The sequence below is a fragment of the Staurois parvus genome, unplaced genomic scaffold (assembly GCF_062004578.1).
Source record: "Staurois parvus isolate SC_StPar_1 unplaced genomic scaffold, SC_StPar_1.0 ptg000031l, whole genome shotgun sequence".
In the NCBI taxonomy this organism is placed as follows: Eukaryota; Metazoa; Chordata; class Amphibia; order Anura; family Ranidae; genus Staurois; species Staurois parvus.
In genome coordinates this window covers 1578780-1603647 of record NW_028317827.1, presented here as the reverse complement: position 1 = coordinate 1603647, position 24868 = coordinate 1578780, and the positions used below count along the sequence as shown (strand labels likewise).

Below are 24868 nucleotides of genomic sequence, written 5' to 3'. Positions count from 1 at the left end.
TGTCACAACGCTCTTTCAGCGTTACCTATAATGCTACCACCTCCCCCTCACTCCCCCTCTCTGTTGGGGTCCCTCAAGGCTCTGTCCTTGGGCCCCTTCTCTTCTCCATCTACACCTCCTCCTTTGGCCAACTCATACACTCTCACGGCTTCAACTACCACCTCTATGCCGAAGACACACAAATCTATCTCTCAACCCCCCACCTCACCCCCTCGGTCTCTGCCCAAATCACACACCTACTGAGCGACATATCAGATTGGATGTCGCTCCACTTCCTTAAACTGAATCTCTCCAAAAACGAGCTCCTTGTCTTCCCCCCAGCCCGAACCCCACCCCCCATTGACTTCTACATCACATCCAACAACGCCAATATCAAACCCGCTCTGCAGGCCAGAGTACTTGGTGTCATTCTGGACTCCAACCTATCCTTCCAGCCCCAAGTCCAATCTTTAACAAACTTGTGCAGACTCCACCTCCGCAACATCGCCAAAATCCGCACGTTCCTAACCCCAGAAACCACTAAACAGCTCATCCACTCCCTCATCATATCACGACTCGACTACTGCAACTCCCTCCTCACTGGCCTGCCTCGCCGCTGGCTATCCCCGCTTCAGTCGATCCTGAATACGGCTGCCAGACTCATTCACCTTTCCAACCGCTCCATTTCCGCCACCCCCCTCTGCCAATCCCTCCACTGGCTTCCGATTGCGCAACGGATCAAATTTAAAATCCTAACACTGACGTACAAAGCTGTCCACCATACTGCCCCGAACTACATCACTGACCTAATATCCAAGTACCGCCCAGCACGCACACTCCGCTCCTCACAAGACCTCCTTCTCTCTAGTTCCCTGGTCTCCTCCCATGCCCGCCTCCAGGACTTCTCCAGGGTGTCACCCATCCTCTGGAACTCCCTGCCCCAACCCATCAGATTATCACCTACTCTCCTCTCCTTTAGGCGCACCCTGAAAACCCATCTCTTCAGGGAAGCCTACCTCACCCCTGCTAACTTGCTGACCTCCTCCACTGTTCCTACCAATCCATCCCCCACAGCTATCTCCTCCTGTACCACTATCCCATCCCTTCTAGATTGTAAGCTCGAAAGAGCAGGGCCCTCGATCCCCTCATGTTTTGCATTGTATTGGTATTGTTCTGTCACATGTTCTGTCCCCCTTTGTAATGTACAGCGCTGAGTGAACTATTGGCGCTTTATAAATACTGTATAATAATAATAATAATAATTTCAGAAATGACTTGTTTCGGCTTATTATATGAGCCCAACCTTTTGGATAAAAAAGGATTTTTAATGCAGGAAAAAGGGCACTTCGGCTGCAGCAGCAGCATTGCCTACAATATGGGGTTTTCCCTTTAAGGACAGCTGAAAATACTGTGCCTATGATGGAAGGGGTTTGCAGCAATCAAGAGATTAAAATTGTTCTCTTGGGAGATAAAAGCACCTTTACGAGGTCATGTGACTTCTGGGTCATCCTAGACAACAAATGCACTTGCTAAGAACTCCCTTGGTAAAATACATAGTTATTAGCAGAGTGGGAATTCAGGTCTAAATCAAGCTGTACAGAATTAACCATTTAAGTCAGTTTGCAGTGTTGCCAGATGGAGTTTGGTCATAGCTGAAAAAAGATTACTATTATAAAAAGCGCTGGTCCTCTTCCTGGTCTGATTTTTCTTCTACATCCTGGATTCAGTTCACTACATACATTTTATCTTTTTTTTATTACACTTTTTGTGCCACAAGCAATGCCCACTATGTGACAGCCAAGGGACTTGGAGTTTTCTATTTAGGAATGGGGATGCCAAATTGACTAACATAAAGTTATACTTATATGCTTTGCTCTGTCCACTCGATACAGTTGGATGTGGATAGTGTTTAATTTAAACTTTAAGTATGGTGACACACATTTACACAGTTTTATGCAGATTGTGCAGGAATTAAACCCATGTTGAATGTGGAATATGAAGCAATACAGTATACAGTAACCGAAAGTACATCAGTCACTAGCTTTAGGTAAATAGGAATAAATAATTCCCATTGAATACAATATAAGACAGGTACCAGGGGAGGACTGAAAACTCATGGGGCCCCCGGGCAATAGGGGATCATGGGGCCCCTGTGTCCTTGCCCAAACTCAAAAAAGCCTATGATAAAGGTACCAGGGGCATCTCATGGGGCCCCCTACTGACCTCGGGCAGTGCCCGAGTTTCCAAATAGTCAGTCCGCCCCTGGCAGGTACATAACTGTAAAGAAAGATGCAAGGGAATAGCATGGGCTACAGAACATTTAGTGCAATGGTATAGCAATAATGCTGGACGCAAGTCTGTATATGGTTGTTTGCACTGAAGACTGCGCTGGACTGACTGGATCAATCACTGGTCATAGGTGGGTGGTTGCGTGGATGGGTAGGGAGAAGTCCCTCCAGTCAGTTGTACCCAGTGGTGGATATTGGCTGTAAACTCTGTTAGGTTTTGGGCTGCTGCCTTTCTGGTACGGCCTTGAGGTAATTTCCACACATATACTTGGAATAGTAGAAAATAAGGAGCGCCCGATGTCCAGAAGAATGCACTTTTGATGGTAGATAGGGAGGCATTTAGGCATTCATTGAGCGTAACAACAAGTACACTTGATGTAGTTGTCATTTCTCTCAATAAATGCCTCCTAATCTAACATCTAAAGTGCATTCTTTTGGACATTGGGCGCTCCTTCTTTTCTGCTATTGCAAGTCTATATATGTCATTGTGTAAAAGATTGTCAGTAGTGAATAAAGTTTTATTCTCTAAAAAACTAGAGTGAAAGTTATTTATTTGAAGTCTATATCCAGGGAAAAGATTTAGGATATCTCATAAGGCAGACCTTGAAATTTCCAATCGCCTGCTCGCCAATGGCAAGTGGAAATTATGGTGGTGGTGAGTGTGTCCCCCAGGGCCGTCTGGCTGAGCAGGCTCGGAGCTCAGGCTGGATCTGTCATTGGCACTGGGAGCCATCAGACTGCTCAATAACTGAGCACAGTGAAAGCAAAGGAAGGAGTGTGTGCTGTGCTCTCTGCCTCCCCCTAGAGTGCAGTACCCGGCTCTGTGAGTGAACAACGAAGTACTGCAACTTTTTATAGGGTTGTGTGTGTGTGTGTGTCTGTGTGTCTGTGTGTGTCTGTGTATGCATGTACATGTGTCTGTGTGTATATACATGTGTGTACATGTGTCTGTGTGTGTGTACATGTGTCTGTGTGTGTGTGTGTGCGCATGTACATGTGTGTGTGTGTGTGTTTGTGTGTATGTATGTACATGTGTCTGTGTATGTATGTACATGTGTCTGTACGTGTGTATTTTTGTGTATGTATCTGTGTGTATGCATGTCTCTACGTGCCTGTGTGTGTCTGTATGTGTGTGTGTGTACATGTGTCTCTGTGCATGTGTGTACATGTTTCTGTGTGTGTATGTACATGTCAGGGCGGCACAGTGGCTTAGTAGTTAGCACGTCTGCCTTGTAGTAAATGGTTCATGGGTGCGATTCCTGACCATGGTGCCTCCTGCATGGAGTTTGCATGTTCTCCCTGTGCTTGTGTGGGTTTCCTCCGGGTGCTCCGGTTTCCTCCCACACTCCAAAGACATGCTGGTAAGTTATTTGGATCCTGTCTAAATTGGCCCTAGTATGTGTATGTATGAATGTGAGTTAGGAACCTTAGATTGTACACCCCTTGAGGGTCAGGGACTGATGTGAATGTTCAATATATATGTGTAAAGCTCTGCATAAATTAACAGCGCTATATAAGTACCTGAAATAAATAAATAAATAAATGTCTGTGTGAGTACAGGTGTGTGTGTTTGTTGGTGGTGAGTAACTCTTAAGGCCTGGCTGATAGCTCAGGACTTGAAATTTTAAGCCCTGTCATAAGGTACCAGGGGCGGACTGACCATTTGAGCACTCGGGCACTGCCTGAGGGCCCGGGGTCAGTAGGGGGCCCCATGTAATGCCCCTTGTACCTTTTTATAGGCTTTTTTGTGTGGGCAAGGACACAGGGGCCCCCTGATCCCCTATTGCCCGGGGGCCCCATGAGTTGTCAGTCCGCCCCTGTAAGGTACTATCCATGGTGTATTCTCAAACATATATATTTTTTGTGCATCCCCCTCTTTTTTACTTTTTATGTTCATAGGGTATTATAGCATTTATTTGTACTATCTGTGTATTAATTGATGGTGGGTTGTATGAAAATATTTGAAATATGTTGAATGGCTCCAAACCGAAGTAACCTAAATCAATCATGGTTTATTGGGTTAGTTTCTTTCTTTTTTTAATTCTTAAAAATGCTGGCTATGTACTTGATAATATTTCTTCACTTAGCCATAAATGTTTCCTGTTTTGAAAAAAAAAAATGGATTGGAAATTGCAATACCTTTTTATAAGCATCATAATAAATGTTATAAATTTCCGTCCCTATGCCTGAAAACTGGCAACTGATTGTGGATGTGGTCTGATTGAAAGCCACAGAATTGCCCAGTATATGGCCATCATGACAGTTGATTGGTCCACCGGGGCATATTATTCTAGGTCTGTCCTCCACTTCTTGCCTTCAGAAAGAACCCCCACAATGATGGGCAAACGAGTTGACTGCCCCATTAGTCATCCGATAAAGCTACTTCTATGTAGGCTCTTTAGGGTTGATTTACTAAAGGAGTTGAGGCTGTTCACTTTGTAAAGGTTAGGAAATAAAGTGGAACCAAATGTATTTCAATCATCCAATTTCCTCTTTTTTTATTTCCCTTTCACTTGATTGAGTAATGAAACCAACACATCTTTACCTTATTTACCAGGCTAGATTAACGGTCTTTACCTCTATAGTATATACTTTGGCAAAAACCATATTTGATCAATACAATGTAATGTATTTTAAGAAAGGTTTCCTTTTGTTTTACAAAAGGTTTATTGTCAGTTTGAATAGTACAAAGCATGTACAGAAAATATAGACACGTACAGTGGATACATAGAACACAAACCATTAAGAAGACAGCCCCTCAGGGATAGTGACTAGTTACATCGGTGGAACAAATATAACAGAATAAGTACTTCTCTACTCAGGGGAAATTCATTATAGTTTAGAGTAGCAAAATGTCATGAATTCAAAGTTAGTATAAGAAGTAGTGCTATGATCATTATACAAAAGCGGGTGACCATTCATTGGCTGTGGTAAATATTTGAGAGGCAGCCATGGAAAAGAAAGCGTTCAAATGGAGATATTGTGCATTTCGGCCGAGGATAAGGGTCAGGTAAAGGAAGAAAAAAGGGGAGGGGGGTCACAATTGCCTTGTCTTTCAAATGGTAAGCAACAATTTGTCAGATCTTGATGGAGTAGCAAATGATATCCAGGGTTGCCAGACTTTTAGAAAGTTATCATGGTTTTTGTCTGTATGGCTGTCAGTTTTCTATTCACCATTACTTCATTTAGTCGGTCCTTTACTGCCTCAAAGCTCACGGAGAGGGATTTTCCAGGTTCTTGCTATTGTGAGCTTGGGGGGCTATAAAAATTTGGGTGACCAACCTACTTTTGGTATGGAAAAGCACTGCAATAGTTTTAGGAAGTAAGGCCTAATAGGGGTTCTTATGAAAATTAGTGTGAAGTAAAGAGCGAATGAGATTGTAGACCCAAATGCACAATCTACTCACTACTGGACACCTCCACCACATGTGCACCTCTGAGCCTTCTTGAGGACAACCCAAAAAACAGGTAGAGGGATAATTCGGTATAAACCAAGCTAGACGGGTTGACGTATAGCACCAGTAATACGAAGGCCTATAGGCATTTTCAAGGATCAGTACATTTTTAGAACATTTAACGATGGCTTAAAGCATGATTTTTCAGTCCTCTGGATCAAGTGACTTTCCCAATTCCATTTACCATTGCATTTGGTAGTGGTATATGTGAAAAACGTGGATCAAATCACTGCCATTTCCACAAACTCATGACAAATGACTGGTCAACTTCACAAACCGCTGTCACTGATATGCGACACTCAGCCTTACCCTGTGCAAAGATATTCCAGCTCGCGGGACCATAATGTAAGTGCCAACAGCCTGGAAGCAATTGCCACTGGGTTTAGTTAACTAAGCAATGAACCCTTTGAACTGCCACCACCTATTTTTATCAAGAAGTAGGAAACTTTCACAAGATTAGCAATAACAAGTATGATTTTAAAATAAATGTCTGTGCACACGCAGTCACCACAGACAGGTATATTCAGAGATTTACCAGGTAGTAGCGCTCTTCTAGAGATAGGAATTCTTTAGATTTGCATTAGGCATTAGAGACAGTTTTAACACTCTTCAAATTATGGTTTAATATTGAAAAGGTCAAAATGGTACAAATAAAATAGGTACACAAAAAGGGTATTACAAATAGACAACAAGGCAACAGAAAAATAAAAAGGAGTTGAGGGTGGAAATACTTAACAATGTCCTGGTTCAGAAGACAATGAGCAAGCTGATATATTGGCTCTCATAACTTGACAGATCGTTCTTCATTTAATGGCACATGAGAGCTGTTGAATATGCTTGAAATCCCCTATTTCTGACATCAAGGGGGTGTTGACAGAGACCATCTGACCAATTAAGTGGCTGAGGAGTGACCATGGGATGTCACTGCGTTTATGACTGTATCATGGCCCTCCCTTACACACAGTTTTATACCGATTATAAAATCTTCAAATATGCACAAGTTGCATTCTGGAAAATGGTAGATTATTGTTCAGCACTGAATTTCGTGTCCAGGGATACCAAACATGAAGTCTCTTGAATAAGCCTGTCACCCAGGAGGTAGGAGTCAGCTATCTCACCTTCGGTATACTATAGCTTAGTCATGTATGACCTTGATTTGTTTGGTATGATATTCTCCATTCAAATATACAGTATACTTATTATTGAGATGTCTTGTTCCTGTCTGATTTTATGAATTGTGTGTAGATTCTTTGAAATAGTGAATGAGGCAGAGGTCTCTGAGAGGTCACCTCTGACCCTGAATGCCTTTTACGATAGCCATTAGTCTTGGATAGACATTTTACAACATGCTGTGTATTCCTAACGTGTTTTATTGCCCTACAGACCATGGATGGCAGAACTGAAGGATTCTGTGACTGTTTTACGATGGGTCAGAGGGGAGTGATAATCTGTAATCCCTATGATTCTTGAATAGCTTTTCGTGTGCCCAGTATGTGATATCATTACAGCATACTGCAGGCTTCTTATGGGAAAGTATAGAGGAATATAATAGAAGAATAAGGCCTGTGAAGTATGAGTGAGACTTGCAAATACTTTCAAATCGTGTTAGGGCAAATGAAGTAGGGTGGGGGGAGGTTTCCTTTTCTAAACTATGTGTTACCTAGTGGCAATTTACAACACTAAGATATATGTTGTAAGAGAAGTAATGTTACAACACGTTTTATTTATTTTTTTTATACAGGCCTAAAATACAGCCCTGCAACATAGAATTCATGTTTTTTTATTTAAATGGTTATATTTGAATTATACTCATTTTAATTTAGTGTGGGGGGTCATGGTTGAGTTCCTTCGCCTATTTTCTTAGCAAAAAGCCCTGGTTTTACATAAATGAATACAAACTGATCATTGTAAGTGGTTTGTCTCAACCCTCTAACATCCACTTTTGCTGGACAGCTTGGTTTGTTAAAGGAAATTGAAAACTAAAAAACTAACTGACCAGAACACCAGGTAAAAGGAAAAAAAGCCTAAAAAAACAAATGCAGTCACCACACCCAAGAAATGGTAAGCTGCAATATAATTTTTTTTGGTTTTGCTTTATTACCACTTAAAGCTGGAGTGTACCTAGCTCAATTTATTATGTTTTGCAGCTGGGCTGTAGCCAGCCTGAGCTTTGTGTCTAAAATACACGTAATAGAGAAATGCTCCACATTGTGTAAAACCACCAATATTAAGACATGTATTTGGTAAATTGCACTTGCATAGTCAGGATTAAAATCAGCCTATGTAAGTGACTTGACTATGGAAGTGCAATTTACCGAATAAATGTCTTAATATTGGCGGTTTTACACTATGTGGAGCATTTCTCAACAGCAACACAGGCATGAAGTGGTAAACCACATACAATGACAGAACGGGGTCAGTGCCGTTGATGGAGGGTGTGATGAGGCTGAAGCATTATGGGTGGAACTGCACATGGGGGTGCATACTGCAAAGGTAATCATTGGAGTTTGTTATAGGCCTCTCAGTGTTAATGAAGAGGTGGAGACTCAGCTCCTTGCACAGATTGAAAGGGCTGCAAGGGCTGGGACAGTGAAAAAAAATGGGGGATTTTAACTACCCAGAAATTGACTGGAGTAATGGTACTGCAGGAACAGTTAAAGGGCAAAAAATTACTACAGGACAATTTTATGGTACAGTTTATGGAGACCCCAACTAGGAATGATGCTCTGCTAGACCTGGCAATGTCAACCATGCAGAGCTTATTACGAATGTCCATATAAAAGATCATCTGGGTAGCAGTGACCATAACATGATTTCATTTATCGTTACCTGTAAACATCAAGCACATACGGGAAAAACAAAATGCTCAACTTTAAGAGAGCTAATTTTCCAAGGCTGAGAGCTGATTCTCCAAGACTTAGACTGTGAGGGAATATTGGCATCGTTGAACACAAAACAGAAATGGGAGTTCTTCAAAAAGACTGTATGTGAACACACTGCAAAATATATTCCCATGGGCAAGTTTAAAAGGCTAAAAATCAAACCTATGTGGCTTGCGGCCAAAGTTAAAAAAGCTATAGATAATAAGAAAAGAGCTTTTATTAAATATAACAATGAAGGAACGCTATCATCGTTTTAACATTTCAAAGATTATAACAGAATATGTAAAAAGGAAATCAAAGCCGCAAAAATTGAAAACGAACATCAGATTGCAAAAGATAGCAGGACAAACCCCCAAAAATTCTTCAAATATATTAAAAGTAAAAATATCCGGTCCGAGCATGTAGGTCCTTTACAAAATAATCTAGAATGGGTGACTGGGGACAAAGAGAAGGCAAATGTATTAAATACCTTCTTGAGCTCTGTCATTTCAAAGCCATTCTTTCTCATTTTTAGGTACTCTTTAATGACTGGCATAGTACCACTGGATTGGCGTAAGGCCAATGTGGTGCCAATATTTAAAAAGGGGTCAAAATCTTTATCAAGTAATTATAGACCTGTGAGTTTAACTTCTTGGAAAGATACTGGAGAGTTTAATAAAAGACCACATAGATGAGTTCTTGTTGGAAAAAAAATATTTTAAGCAACAGACAGCATGGGTTCATGAAAGACAAAAGTTGTGAAACAAATCTGATTTATTTTTATACAGAGGTGAACAAAACCTTGGACAGAGGGGTGGCGGTGGACATGGTATACTTGGATTTTGCAAAAGCGTTTGACACAGTTCCCCACACGCGTCTAATGTGTAAGGTAAAGTCTGCAGGCTTGAAAAAAATCTGTATGTAAATGAGCAGAAAACTGGCTAAAAGATTGTATTCATAGAGTAGTGGTTAATTATTCATACTCTGAATGGTCTAGGGTTGTTAGTGGAGTACCCCAAGATTCAGTGTTGAGACCCTTACTTTTTAATATAACTGATATAGGGTCTAGGATTAAAAATCCCATTTCAGTCTTTGCAGATGACACCAAGCTGTGCAGTGGAATAACGTCCTTACAGGATGTCTCCAACTTACAAGCCAACCTCAATGCACTGTTTAATTGGGCAACTATGTGGCAAATGAGGTTCAATGTTGATAAATGTAAGGTTATGCACTTGGGGGCTAAGAATATGCATGCATCATACATACTGGGGGGGGGTACAACTGGGGGAATCAATGGTGGAGAAGGATCTGGGGGTTCTGGTGCAATGCCAAGCTGCGGTTTCTAAAGCAAGCAAAATCCTCTCTTGTATTAAAAGAGGTATAGACTCCAGAGAGAGAGATATCATATTACCCCGGTACAAATCATTAGTAAGACCTCATCTGGAATATGCAGTTCAATTTTGGGCACCAAGTCACAAAAAGAACATTGGGGAACTTGAGAATGTACAGTGAAGGGCAACCAAAGTGATAAAAGGCATGGAGGAGATCAGCTATGAGGAAAGAGTAGAGAAACTGAATTTATTCTCTCTTGAGTAGATGAGATTAAGGGAGATATGATCAACATGTATAAATAAGAGTTGGTTCTGGCCAGCTCAGTGGATTGCTTAAAAAAAAATACTTGGATTCTTTCTTGGATACACAGAATATAACTGGATACTAACATTTATAGGTAAAGTTGATCCAGGGAATATCCGATTGCCTCTCAGGGGATCAGGAAGGATTTTTTTCCCCATGCAGGAGCAAATTGGTTCATGCTTTGCTGTTTTTTTTTGCCTTCCTCTGGATCAACTGTGGGTGTAGGATTATAACTTTTTTTTTATGGTTGAGCTGGATGGTCTTTTTTCAGCCAGACTGACTATGTAACTACAGTATGTAACTATGAAGTGCCCAATGCACAGAAGTTGTCAACTGTCTGCAGAGTCAATGGCTAAAGACTTCCAAACTTCGTGTGGCCTTCAGATTAGCACAACAACAGTGTGTAGAGAGCTTCATGGAATGGGTTTCCATGGCTAAGGATTGCATCCAAACCTTACGTCACCAAGTGCAATGCAAAGCGTCGGATGCAGTGGTGTAAAGCACGCTGCCACTGGACTCTAGAGTAGTGGAGATGTGCTCTCTTGAGTGACAAATCACGCTTCTCTGTCTGGCAATCCGATGTATGTGTCTGCGTTGCCAGGAGAACGGTACTTGCCTGACTGCATTGTGCCAAGTGTAAAGTTTGGTGGAGGGGGATTATGGTGTGGGGTTGTTTCTCAGGGGTTGGGCTTGGCCCCTTAGTTTCAATGAAGGGAACTCTTAAGGTGTCAGCATACTAAAACATTTTGGACAATTTCATGCACCCAACTTTGTGGGAACAGTTTGGGGATGGCCCCTTCCTGTTCCAACATGACTGTGCACCAGTGCACAAAGCAAGGTCCATAAAGACATGAATGAGCAAGTTCAGGGTGGAGGAACTTAACTGTCCTGTACAGAGTCCTGACCTCAACCCGAAAGAACACTTTTAGGATGAATTAAAGCGGAAACTGCAAGCGAGTCCTTCATGTCCAACATCAGTGCTTGACCTCACAAATGTGCTTCTGTAAGAATGGTCAAACATTCCCATAGACACATTCCTTGTGGACAGGCTTACAGTCCTACAGTGTACAGTCCTACAATTATAGCATAGTGGTTGAATTACACATTACATGCACTGTAGAATTGTTTTGGGTCTGTATAGTGTTGTCCAATTTTACAATTTTACTTTACATACTTTTATTCATTTTTTGATTAATAAGGTCATTGAACTTGATGTCTCTAAGCTATTATTCAGTCAATTGTTTGTACAGGTAAATCACAAATAAGAATGAGATAACATACTTTGATCATATTTTTCATGCATATGCCTTACTTTATTGCTTCAATGCATTCTTGCTGTTGAAATCCAAAAATCCAAATACCTGGTGCTAGTAGAATGTAAAAATTTAAAGATTACATAAATGTGTGAAATGTTCAAGCACTGTGTCTTTCCGCAAATTGAAATCCTAAAGAAGTGCTTATTGGCCATGTTAAAGAGTAACTGATTGCTTGGAAGCCCTTTATTGTAATAGCTAACATTTCCATGCATGCTAATACAGATTAATAAAACAGAATCTATAGACATATAGTATGTCTATGGGAAACCTAAAAGAGATTTAATGCTATTAAAGACACAAATTAGAGCAGTTCTGTATTTAATAATACATCAATAAGTTAATTTTTTGTCAATGCAAGCAGTTTAAGTACCTGAAAGTAACCTGGTGTCAGCCTCTTGTAGTTACTGTATAGCAGAGCTCAAACTGGGCAATAAGTAGCACTAAATGGCAATAAATTAATGCGTTGGTAAGAGAAAAAAGCAAAATTACAGAAGATGAGCTCATCCCTGTGCTGCTTTACCTTCCCTGTCCATTCACATGCTGGGGGCAGATCCATGGATATAGAGGAAGTAGGTTAAATGATGCTGGCCATCATTCAATTCACAAGGCTAAGGTCATTTATTGGCCAAAAAGAAGTACTGCGAAAAGCAGCTTTGGAGTGAATGTGAGAAATGCAGAAAAGTACATATTTTTCTTTTAATAGACTATTCATTTTTGTTTTTAATTTTTGACTGAATTTATGTTTTTAATGTGTGTGCGCACTGCCAAGATCCACCACTCAGCTGATGTGCAGATGCAGTTCATATGCTGTGATAGGTTTATTATGATTCTGCACAGAAAAGAAAATACTTTGCAGAAATATCCCCAAAGGGGACACAAAAATACAAAATGTGGTAAGACTTTGGGGTTGATTTATTAAAGTTGCCAAGAGACAGATGGTTAAGGCCCTCTATTGACTGGAATACATCCAAAGGCAAGGGCATTCCAGAAAGTTCAGATATAGGAGGGATGGTAACCCTGGCCATTTCGAAGTTCAACATCAGAATGGGAACATCTTGACTTGGGAGGCCTCTGTATTCCCTCTAGCTCCAGGCAATGTACAAGGGATCAATGCTCTAGCAGGCCAGCGTGACGTTGCTTTAACTAATGGGGGACCCAGGAACTTTACTCCACCATTGTGCCCTCCCTTGTTCAGGCCAACTACTCCTATTGGGATTCTCACTCACTCTTCATCCCAGCACATTAGACACAGAGGAGTTTATTTACTAAAGCTGGATAGTGCAAAATCAGGGTCACTTCTGAATAGAAACCAATCAGCTTCTAACTTCAGCTTGTTCAATTAAGCTTTGGCAATAAAACCTGGAAGCTGATTAGTTTCTCTGCAAAAGTCAGCCTGATTTTGCACTCTCCAGCTTTAGTAAATAAACCCCAGCAGGGGCGGACTGACAACTCATGGGGCCCCTGGGCAATAGGGGATCATGGGGCCCCTGTGTCCTTGCCCGAACTCAAAAAAGCCTATGAAAAAGGTACCAGGGGCATCTCATGGGGCCCCCTACTGACCCCGGGCCCTCGGGCAGTGCCCGAGTTTCCAAATGGTCAGTCCGCCCCTGCCCCAGAAAGTCCAGTCAGGTTCAGATTTCATTTTAATAAGTAGGCTTTTCCAACATGATGATTTATGACAAGTCTCAAGAAAATAAAAATCTTCCATAATTTCTAGTGCTCGATTGCTCACAGTGACACAGGTGCTCAGTTAGTGTCTTGAAGAGTAACACTGTTATCCTGTCTGTCCTCAGAAGGCTCATCCTTCATTACATGGGTACTGCTTAACAATATCTTTCGCTTTACACTACATGGTTCTTCCACTTCCCCCAAAATGGAAAACCACCTACCCCTTATCTCCTGAGGGCTCTCACTTTGATAGGGTCGACCATGGGTTTTTCTTTCTGCTCTACATGTCAGCTGCTGCCTCCTCTTGTCTTCCCCAGGGCCCCTTTGTGACCACAGTACAGCATATTTATATGTCATGTCTGCCCAAAAAATCCACAAATTCTTGCGTAGTCCTGTGTCTTTAAATAGGGGCAGAGGGCTTCCCCTAGATCAGCTTTTCTCCCCTTTTACCCCAGAGAAACCCTTTAAGTTATTTTTAGACCTTGTGTAAGCCCTGCAAAACCAGTGTATTGGAGGTCAGGGAGGAAAATGCCCTCTAACATTGGTGGCCAGTAAGAAGACTTGCCCCCTACAATGGTTATGCCACCAATATAGACAGCTATAAAGAACATTGCTGTCATGCAGATGGCTTTGCCAAGTGGTGTTGACCCCGGAATGGGACCATCAAATGAGATGTTAACCAGCCACAGGTCAAAACTCTTAGCAATCTTTGGAAGAACCCTGTTCAAGAATGGCTGTCTTAGATGGACTCCTAGAGCCCACTACAGAGGTCAAGCCAGTCCTCTGCAGGGTTCCCTCTAGTGCCAGAACACAGCAGTGGTCATGCAATCACTGTGTTACTCTGTATACTGGCATCACTACACAGCACAGCTTGAGGAGTTGGGGTGCAACAAAAAATGCCACAAACACCCCCCCCCCCATCCTTCTCTACCACCCTGCTACAGGTGCACTTTTCTTTTTGTTTACATTTGCAATGTTCTTCAACTACTGATAGAAAATATCTATTTTTAAAACTATTAAAAAACACAGCAACAGGAGAGTCTATTTTTATCCATCAAGTAAAGGTCATCTAAAAAAGAATAAACATATATTGAGCAGACAGCTTTTACCTTTATAATCCAATAAACACAAGTGAGAGTAAACCATCGCACAGATGGAGATATATTTAGCTGGTATTTCTTATGCTCTATTATTGACAAACCGATGAACAAATACGATGATTAAAGCCTCTGGCTATGACAGGTCAGGTAAGGCACAGCAAAGCTGTGATCGAAACTGTACTGCAATCCAGACTGTGTTATACGCAATACTGGAAGAAATAACGTTTTACGTTTGTGTTTTGTCCTTTGCTTATTTTATAGGCTTATTAAACTGGACAATGGCTAAATGCAAGGATGTCAGATCCATTATTTTTAGTGGGGTCCATTCTCACTAGTGCTAGAAAAACGCCTGAATGTAAAGGTAGCTTGTGATTTCTCCATCAGAAAATTCTAATTAGCTGCCATGCTGATCTGACACCTTTACTATTTTCCAAGTTATTGACCTTACTTTCAGCGTGCTTTTTCTGGGTCACTGACTCAGCAAGTATTAAAATAGACCATAGCTTAATGACATTTAGCTTATTAAATGTGAGAGTTATAGGGCTGGATCGAAAGAAGTGAGACTTGCATTACACCAATTGTAGAACATAAGATAAGTGGGGATAAATCACCATGGTGTTGGCGTGAGTGTGGAGAAGTAGGGACAATATACCACATTTGGTGGGAATGTCCAAAAATCCAAGTATTCTGGAAAAAAATTTAATTGAGATCATAACTGAGATAAAGATTGGGACAGTTCCAGAGATGTGCTTGCTGCATAGTTCAGAGCTATCAGTTAGCAAATATAAGAAATTAGGTTTAGGGTATTATTTGAATGCTGCAAAAAGTCTGATCCCTAAGTATTGGAGGAAAACAGAGGTACCTAAAGAGGAAGATTGGATAGAAAGAGTGAACTGGATTAGTAAGATGGAGAAGGCCTATTATATGCAGGTAGATAAGATGGAGATATACTACGCGAAATGGGAAAAATGGAAAAAATCTGGAATAAACGTGAAAAAGTGAAATTGAAGGATAAATAGAGTGGGTAGAGGGGTAGGATGTTCTTCTTGCTGTGGATGAGAGGAGGAGAAAGGATGCAGAGTGGGGGCTCCTAGGGGGGGGGGGGGAGAGATGTTTTAAGAGATGTGTAATGAGGGAATAAAGAGTAGTAATAAGAAATAGGTATAAGGATTTATTGTGAATATGATGAAATTGTTTGTTACTATTTTGAAAAATCAATAAATATTTAAATAAAAAAAAAAGAAAGAAGTGAGACTTGGTTCTAATGAATATACAATAAAGTGAGTCATCATGAAGATATAATGTATGTGGACCTTGTTTTGGTCTTAGGCTGCTGCCTCTCTGATCCCAACACAATAAGTGTTCAGCGGACAATGAAATCTGGAGTAGGTATAAGGAACGCCTATTTAAAAAGCTTACATCATTAACAGTAAATGTCTTTTTGAAACATTTATTGGTTAGGAGCATCAAACACAGTCAACGCGTTTCAGGATGGAATAAAGGTGTATGACCCTGAAATGCATTGCTTGCCTGTCATTTCACTTTTGCCTTCCTTCTATCTACATGTGCTCTCTGTTGCTACCATAGACAGCTCTCTCTGAATGGCTGAACAGTGGCAGCGTGCTGCTGCTAGCTTCTTTCCCCGCATCCTAACTCCTGTGCTCTGTCTGTTCATCACAGAACTCTTATGTGTAAATGAATATTGCTTGTTTTGTGTAAATAAATTGTTCAGTATTTTAACCTTCTTCTGCACCTTGTTCTTTTTTTTTTTTTGGTATTCTGGGAAAACACCACCTCCTGTCTACATGCACTCCAACAATAGCTGCATGGCCTTTCTCAGAGCGGGTTTCCTGATGGTGACAAAAGTGGAATATGCCTGCCTAATGTGAGCCACTTGTAGTTTCCATCAGAAGCCTTTGTGGCAGAGTAACAACATGAGAGCACAACTGGGAAACAGGGACAGAGTGTTGTCACCCTATAGAAGGAACCCACCCTTAACCCACCCTGAACCAGGCCCTTCATAGCAGGATCACCAGGTATTATTTTAATGTAGAAGTGTTGCTGGATTTTGAAAGACCGTGGGCACGCTTATGCATGCTGAGTGGAGCAAAAAAGTAGCAGTCTTAGCAAGTGGTGGGGTTTGTCATATTAGATTGATACTGGGAGAGGCTTAAAGGGGTGTCTGTTGAAAAAAAATCACAAGGTGTTTTCAGAATGCCAGTGATACAGAGAGACCCTCTGTGTCCATTGTACATGCACTCCAACAACGGCTGCTTGGTCTTTCTCAGGGCGGGTTTCCTGATGGTGACAAAAGTGGAAAATGCCTGCCTAATGTGAGCCACTTGGAGTTTCCATCAGAAGCCTTTGTGGCAGAGTGACAACACGAGAGCACAATTGGGAAGCAGGGACAGCAGGACCCAGAAGATTGCGGCTATCACTATATGTAGCCTGTACTACCACAGTGATTTGTAGCATCCCCAACGGCCTTCTAGATACAAGATATGAATATACAACATTTCAATGTAAGTTGGCAATAAAGATCATTCTTGGAGTCCTGTGTTTACATACAGTATACTTTAAATCCACAGACAACCAAGAAAGCAGAATTTTCAAAAGGTGATTGTCAATGAAAAGCCTACAAATTTCAAGACAGGTTTGAAATAAACTTGATATCACAGAGTTCATTACATATGCAGTATTTTTAGCTAAGTTGCCTAATACATTCAATTTTATTGACTTGGATTAAATCCAATATAATTAGATGTCATTTTGGTTATTACCAGCTATACCTGCCAAAAGCCTAATTTTAATTTATCGTGAGTTTTATTAATTAGAACAAAACGACAGACCGCTGTTCTTTAGTAATACAGAAACACCTGAATATTATCCTAATTAGACCATACATTCACTTCAGACAGTATGATTGACAGGTATATTATGTTATTGTACGGCTGGATTGTGCTATTGTGAACAGCTTACTAAACCTGGCTTGCTCGAGGAATGCTTTGTTCTATAAATGGCTGCTACTGTGGATATTCTTCCTGTATAATACATTGTTGTACTGCTAGAGAAGTCACCCCAACACAAAAAATAAAACTCTTCTACACCAAGTTCCAACTACTATTGGAATCTAGCAGGTTTAAAGTGAATGTAAAGAGAATAACTAGAATCTCATATAAGCTTTATATAAGAGTATGTAAAATGTATGTTTTTCAGTATGTTTGGCATCATGGTGCCTGGTTACTGGGGAATTCCTGTGGTGTCTGAGCTGATGGTCAGTTGTGGTGGATATACCCTTGCTAGAGTGGAAGGAATGTTCCAAATATACCTGAAGCCAAATGGTGTGTGTTCGTTGATGGTGTCATCCTACAACTTGAGGGTCTACTCGGTTCGGTAAACAGATTTAATTACACGCCGTGGTGCTACGTAGGATCATCTTCTATGTATTGAAGTTGGTGTTGGGACTTTCCTTTGGAATACTTATATGGCCATTTTTTATTGTTTAGAAATTTATTCGATGCTTTTCATTATTTTTGATATACTGTTTTCTTAATTTGTGATCAACAAATTTTAGTAGCTGTTCATTTCTTGTGCATCCAAGCGTGGATAGTTTTAGTGAAATTTAGCATCATGTCTCACTGTGTTAGCTTTCTTTAGGAAATCACTTTTGTGAAGCTGTTGCAAAGTGTCTTTACTGGAGATTCTACCTGTTCAACACTTCTTTTGAAGGCTGACAATGTTAAGGCACTGGCTTGTTATTAGCATCAGCGTTGTCAGCCTGGCATGCAAGGTCATTCAGTTGACTGTCAGGCTGCCTGAAGGAGGGTCCCCTAGTGGCAGGCAGGCTAGGCCAAGTCTTGTGCCAGGGGCCTCCCGCAGAACCATGAGGGGTGTGAGTTACTGATCCCCCTTACCCAATGGGGAACTCTGCCATCTTACAATTAGAGGGGCCACCAGCACCACACACCAGTCTCTTGCCCAAGTTATATTTCAGGTCCATAATGGTTGATAACCATTACGCAAATTAAGGATAACACAAATCCCAGCTTACTCAATAATGAAATGTCCAGTTGGTTGCTGCTTTTCTGAACACTCTACTTAACAGCCTTCCCTTTACAAAATCCAGTTAGTGACATAACAGTCCTTCTCATAGAAGGTCACATTATCCTGCATAGAGGGGTTGGCTGCCAATACTCTATGTCTCTTCGTTGCTGCTGTCACAGTCTATCTCCCTAAGGTTCACTTCATAGGCCCAAGCTGGGGCCCACAGAGGGGAAAACACGTGGATCTCCTACCACAGTGAAAATTAGTACTTCATGGCAGTCCCTTTCTCTACACACCACACTAACATCTCTTCCCACTTCAAAAAACGCTAACCAGGAGGAGGATGTCCAGCCCTGACTGGCTGAAGACAGGGTGGAGTCCACCCTAAAAAAAAAACACAAACCCCTTCTTACATGCCTATCTCACAGATCTGGTAGGCAGTCTAACTGCCAAGTGAAGTTGCTTACATGGCAGGCTGACAAACAGTGGCGTTGCACCCATGGCACATGGCCCATATCTGATGTGTTCATAGAGCCTGCACCTCTGCCCCCACCTGCCATATTTGTTGTGGGCAATTTCCCAAGCAGACCTGGATTCTTGGGGGCTTGTAATCCACCAGAAGCAGTGGTGTATATTGTTTTTGTGCTGCCTCCCTCCCTGTAGTCTTTTGGGACACGTGACAGGTCCCAGAAGACTACAGGACCATTCATGAAGTGCAGTGCTACTCGCGCATGCACATTGGGTACCCGGCTGTGAAGCCGCAAGCAGTTACAGCCAGGTGCCCACACTGAAGATGCCGGCCTCCTGGAATACAGGACGGCCGGTGAAACGGGCTGCATGGGACACACCACGGGACCGAGGAACTGGTAAGTGGCTGTTTTTTAAAAGTCAGCAGCTAAAGTTTTTGTAGCTGCTGACTTTTATTTTTTGACAGGGTGAGTAGAACTCCACTTTAAGGAGGTAGTTCAGTTGGCCAAAGAAACTATCAAACTTAAATACTTCTCCGATTGTGTTCTCAATCCTGACTGAAACTCTGAAACATATTTACAGTTTATATGTATGCCTAAAATATGTCATGGTTCCAGCTGTGGAGGGAGACTGTCCTTTGGGACTGATATAGACCCTGGTTTTCAGGAAAGTTTGTCTTCAGAACTGAAATGTGACAGATCTGTCCTTCCTCCAGGAAAACCTCTTTGGCATTTTTAGCATAAACGTGACATGCCAATTCTCCAAGGTATTAGCCTCCAACTGTAGCTAAAATAAAAATAACAAGTCTGAACTATTGTGAGTTCCTCTGTTAGAACACTTTCTGCAAAGCCAGTACACATATTAAAGTGAACTTGTATTGTCTGAAAATACATTTATTTGTAAATCTGCCTCTTTATACCTGGGGAGTCGTTAGACCCATACACACACTACAGGAACTCCCAGAGCTCTGGTACACCCCACACTGTCCTACAGCCAAAGAGGAGGAGACTCACTGGCCAATTCAGAAATGCCAGGTCCGCTTAAAGTATATTCCTTCCTTCATTCAACAAGTTATTGGAAGCACGCACACCGCAGCCTTTAGGAAAGCCGTAATCCAAGGAACCAATGGACACTGCCATGAGTACGACAGTGGGGCTGTGGAACTCATGCTCAGCATAAAGAGGAGTCTCCCATGATCTTGTAAGAGGAAATATAGCTGGATCAGGAAGGAAGGTAAGTATTATCTAATGTGGACTTCACTCAGGGGGATAGGGAATTATTTAAAGGACAAATTCACTAAAGATGATGTTGTCCCTTAAGCATCTTCAAACATGTTGTTGTTGCCCAGAGCCACCAATTAGCTTTTTCCAAAATAGGTCCTGGTTGGCTCCTCCTTTTACTGTGCATGCACAATGAGATCCCATTTATTCGTTTGGGAAAGCCGTACTCTGCGTGACCTCTGGAAGTTGCCATGAACATAGCATACCCACAGGAATAAATGAGGCTTTGGCAGTGAAGAAGAGGAACCATCCGAGACCTTGTCGGAGTAAAGATAGATCCAAGAAAAAGGTAAGTATCATCCCGGGTGGGGAGTATATGAAAGGACAACTTCATGAAATGTGATAATATCCTTTAACCATCTTCAAAATTGTCCTTACATTAGCTATGTACAAATAAATACAATATAGCTTTATTCTTGAAGGCCCGGTTGTTCGGGTTTGCTGGAAGGCTCATGCTGTGTTTGGAAGGATCTTATACAATCCCTCCAGAAAACACCATCAGGCCACTAAATTATTATAACAATGCATTGCACTGAGGGAAGGGTGTTGTAGCAGAAGACATACCTGACTATTATATTATTACAAGGGCAATTTTTCACCAGGGAATTAATTAAATGTAATCACCACCTGCAGCTGAAGCCGGCTCCCTCTGTCCTCCTCTGCGTGATGATTCAGGTGTCGGCTCTTTGTGATGGAAGAGATATGATAATGCTCAGCATCAGAACAGCAGAGAATCAGTGGGGCACCTCACCTCCTCTTTCATCATTTCCACATAATTGTAATATTCTCTCCCACCTAGGAAATACGGGATAATGATGACAGCATTCTGCATCCAGTTCTTTTATTTAGCTATTTTTAACCGTTATCACTAAGCAATCCATTCCTTTTGCATTCTTCAATTTCACGTCTCAGATTCTTAAAGGGGATTCTCAGAAAAAAGTTTGACTTCCGTTTCTTAGAGCCTGATAACATGATAAAACACGCACATGCATTGGTGTGCTGCAGTGCCATTCATTTAAAAAAAAAAACACTCTCATGCACTTCCACAATGCAGCTGAACAGCAGCACATCACAACACAAAAACTATGTTTTCTTTAACCTCTTGGCACTGGCTGAATGCAAATGTGTGGCCTCCCAGCGTCTGGGCCTAGACACCGAGCGGCCGCACATTTGCGTTCTGTTAAAAAAACACATATGTGCTGGGAGCACGCGCCCTGCGCACTCCCAGCACATATGTTTGGTACTCATGGAAAGGTCCAGATCTCCTCTTTTGATCCCGACCTTGCCCGATCATGTGACTGCCATGACAGCAAATTACATGACCCTAAAACCCACCCCACCTCCCAGCTTCTGGAACCCTTAAAGGGCTGGGAGGCACCAGCGGCAAGGGGTTAAGGTTTCATTCATACTTATACGACCCCAAAGGCGTGCAATTTCCATTGCTGCAACTTTGGATGGGTGTGACTTGGATGCTGCTTTGGCTGTTGATTTTGGCTTTGACTGTTGCACAACTGTCGCACTGATAACATTAACCTCCTTAGCGGTATTCCCGAGTGTAGCTCGGGGTAAAATTTGAGTACCAAGAGCGGTAACCCCGAGCTACACTCGGAACATAATACTACACAAACATTAGATGTTGCCATGGTTTAATTGCACATAACATGTAAACATTCACAGCGCAGGGAGGAAAAAGTATGTGAGGCCCTAGCTTAATGACTTCTCCCAGAGCCAGGAGTGAGCCAACCTTGACTCCAATCAGTGTGAGGATATTGGAAGTGTTGCTGACAGCTGTCCTGCCCCTAAAAAACACACACCTGTTTTGGGTTTACTGGTTTCAAGAAGCACTGTCTGATGTGAACCATGCCTCGCAGAAAAGAGCTCTCAGAAGACCTACGATCAAGAATTGTTGACTTGCATGAAGCTGGAAAGGGTTACAAAAGTATCTCCAAAAGCCTTGATGTTCATGTGTCCACGGTAAGACAGACTGTCTACAAATGGAGAAAGTTTAGCACTGTTGCTACTCTCCCTAGGCGTGGTTGTCCTGTAAAAATGACTGCAAGAGCACAGCGCAGAATGCTGCATGAGGTAAAGAAGAATCCCAGAGTGTCAGCTAAAGACCTACAGAAATCTCTGGCACATGCTAACATTTTTGTTGACACATCTACAATAAGGAAAACATTAAACAAGAATGGAGTACATGGGAGGACACCACGGAGGAAGCCATTGCTGTCCAAAAAGAATATTGCAGCATGTTTGAAGTTTGCAAAAGAGCACCTGGATGTTCCACAGCACTACTGGCAAAATATACTGTGGACAGATGAAACCAAGATTGAGTTGTTTGGGAAGAACACACAACACTATGTGTTATGATCTGCCAGGTGGTGCCTCAGGCTGCCAACTGACAGACCTACTCAGAGCGTGGGGTCTAAGCCCGGGCTGTGCTTTCACCAGGGCCCCTGATGGTGGGGATGGACTTGAAACAGTCCCGGGCCAGGTCACGACCTCCGAGCAGGCCCACCAGTGGCTGAGGAGACCTTTGGGGACAGGTACCGGGAGAGTCAGATATGAAGAGGATGGCGGCCCCAGCAGGGTAGTAACGGATCGTGGGCCCGTGAGGGTAAGCGGGGTACAGAATCGGTAGGCGAAGAGTAGTCGGGTCACACGCAGGGTCAGCAGGGAAGTCAGTCCGTAGAATGGTCAGGGCAATCCGGGTCAAATGCAGGAGCAGGCAGAGTAGTCAGGACAATCCGGGTCAATCACAGGAGCAGGCAGAATAGTTAGGGCAATCCGGGTCAATCACAGGGGCAGGCAGCGTAGTCAGGGTCAATCAGGGTCACCAGACGGGTGCAGGAACTCAGGATCACAGGAAGACCTTGCGGCAATCTGTGACAGTGCAGGGCATCTTTAAATAGTGCGCCCTGCACTGTCATTGGCCGGCTAGGACGCGCCCCCGGCTGTCATTGGACGCCTGAGGCGCGCCCGCGGCTCCTACTGTGCATGCGCGGCGTCCTGTCAGCCGCGGCTCGCCGGGACCTAGTGCCTGTGTCCCGGCGCGATCTGCCGCCAATGCGCATGCGCGGGGGACAGAGCCGCGATCGTGGACCACGGAGCCGCGATCCCTGACACTATGTGTGGAGAAAAAAAGGCACAGCACACCAACATCAAAACCTCATCCCCACTGTAAAACATAGCAGAGGGAGCATCATGGTTTGGGGCTGCTTTGCTGCCTCAGGGCCTGGACGGATTGTTGTCATTGATGGGAAAATGAATTCCAGAGTTTATCAAGACATTTTGCAGGAAAACGTACCACCATCTGTCCGCCAACTGAAGCTCCGCAGAGGATGGGTGATGCAACAGGACAATGACCCAAAGCATACAAGTAATTCAACAAAACAATGGCTGCAACAGCACAAAATACGCCTTCTGGAGTGGCCCAGTCAGAGTCCATTGATTGAAATGCTGTGGTATGACCTTAAGAGAGCGATTCACACCAGACATCCCAAGAATATTGCTACACTGAAACAGTTTTGTGAAGAGGAGTGGTCCAAAATTACTCCAGATCGTTGTGCAGGTCTGATCTGCAACTACAGGATACATTTGGTTGAGGGTATTGCTGCCAAAGGAGGGTCAACCAGTTATTAAGTCCAAAGGTTTGCATACTTTTTCCTCCCTGCACTGTGAATGTTTACATGTTATGTGCAATTAAGCCATGGCAACATCTAATGTTTGTGTAGTATTATGTTCAGCAGACTGTGTTCTTCTATTGTTGTGACTTAGATGACGTTCAGAGCACATTTTATGCCAAATTCATGCAAAACTCCACGTAATCCCAAGGGGTTCACATACTTTTTCTTGCAACTGTATATAAGCTTACCAGACTATAACCCCCTTAAGGCTAGGTTCATACTGATGCAGTTTGTGTTTCACCCATTTCTGCATTGCATTTTTGTTGTGTTTTTGATGCATTTTGCGTTTTTTTGTTGTTGCTAGGCAGATTTAAAATGCAGAACGCAGCAAAAATGCAGCAAAAACACACTACATGCTTTTTTGCGGTGTTTCCATTGAAATCTATAGAACCAGAAATGCAACTTCCTGCATTCAAAAAAGTTCCTGACCCTTTCCAAAAAACACACCTGGTGAAAATGTGGAGATGTGAATGTGTCCCATAGGAAACAATGTTAAATGGACTGTAGTGCGTTTTTGCAAAATGCTGCGAAAATCGCTTAGGTGTGAAACTAGGGTAAAGTAGAGTTCCAGCCGTTTTTTTGGTTATTAAATGTCATCAGCTACAAAAATTGTATCTGCTGACTTTTAATAAACACACACTTATCTTTCCCAGGGTCCAGCGATGTGCTCACCCACACCGTCCCTTCTCTCCTTCTTCTTTCCAAGGCGCCGGCATCTCAGCTGTGGGTACCAGGCTGTGACAGTTTGCGGTTTCACAGCCGGGTGCCCACTGCGCATGTCTGAGTTGTGCTGCGCATCCTGATGCGTCCAGCAGTCTTCTGGGTCCTGTGTAGGTTCCCAGAAGACTGCAGGAGGAAGAAGGGGGGCCGAATTTCCAGCTTACTTCGCCGTGGCAAACTGAGCCGGAAGTGGGAGCGGGTACCTGTCAAAAACAGGTACCCACTCCCCCCGAAAAAGTGCCAAATATGGCAGTGGAGGGGGGAGGCAAACAAGCGGAGATTCCACTTTTGGGTGGAACTCCACTTTAACTTCTTTTTTGGGGCATGCTATAGCAGAAAGTGTACTCAACGAAAATCACAGATATGAC

The 24868-nt window shown here is 42.6% G+C and overlaps 1 long non-coding RNA gene across 1 annotated transcript in view; it reads right to left on the bottom strand.

Annotated features, from left to right (window-relative positions):
* The window catches only part of LOC149470759 (uncharacterized), a 69289-nt gene extending 48480 nt beyond the window's left edge, over nucleotides 1-20809 (bottom strand). The window contains exon 1 of the long non-coding RNA XR_016307998.1: nucleotides 20722-20809. This is a non-coding gene — a long non-coding RNA (uncharacterized LOC149470759). The remainder of the gene's footprint in view (nucleotides 1-20721) is intronic.
* Between the last annotated feature and the right edge of the window lie 4059 nt (nucleotides 20810-24868).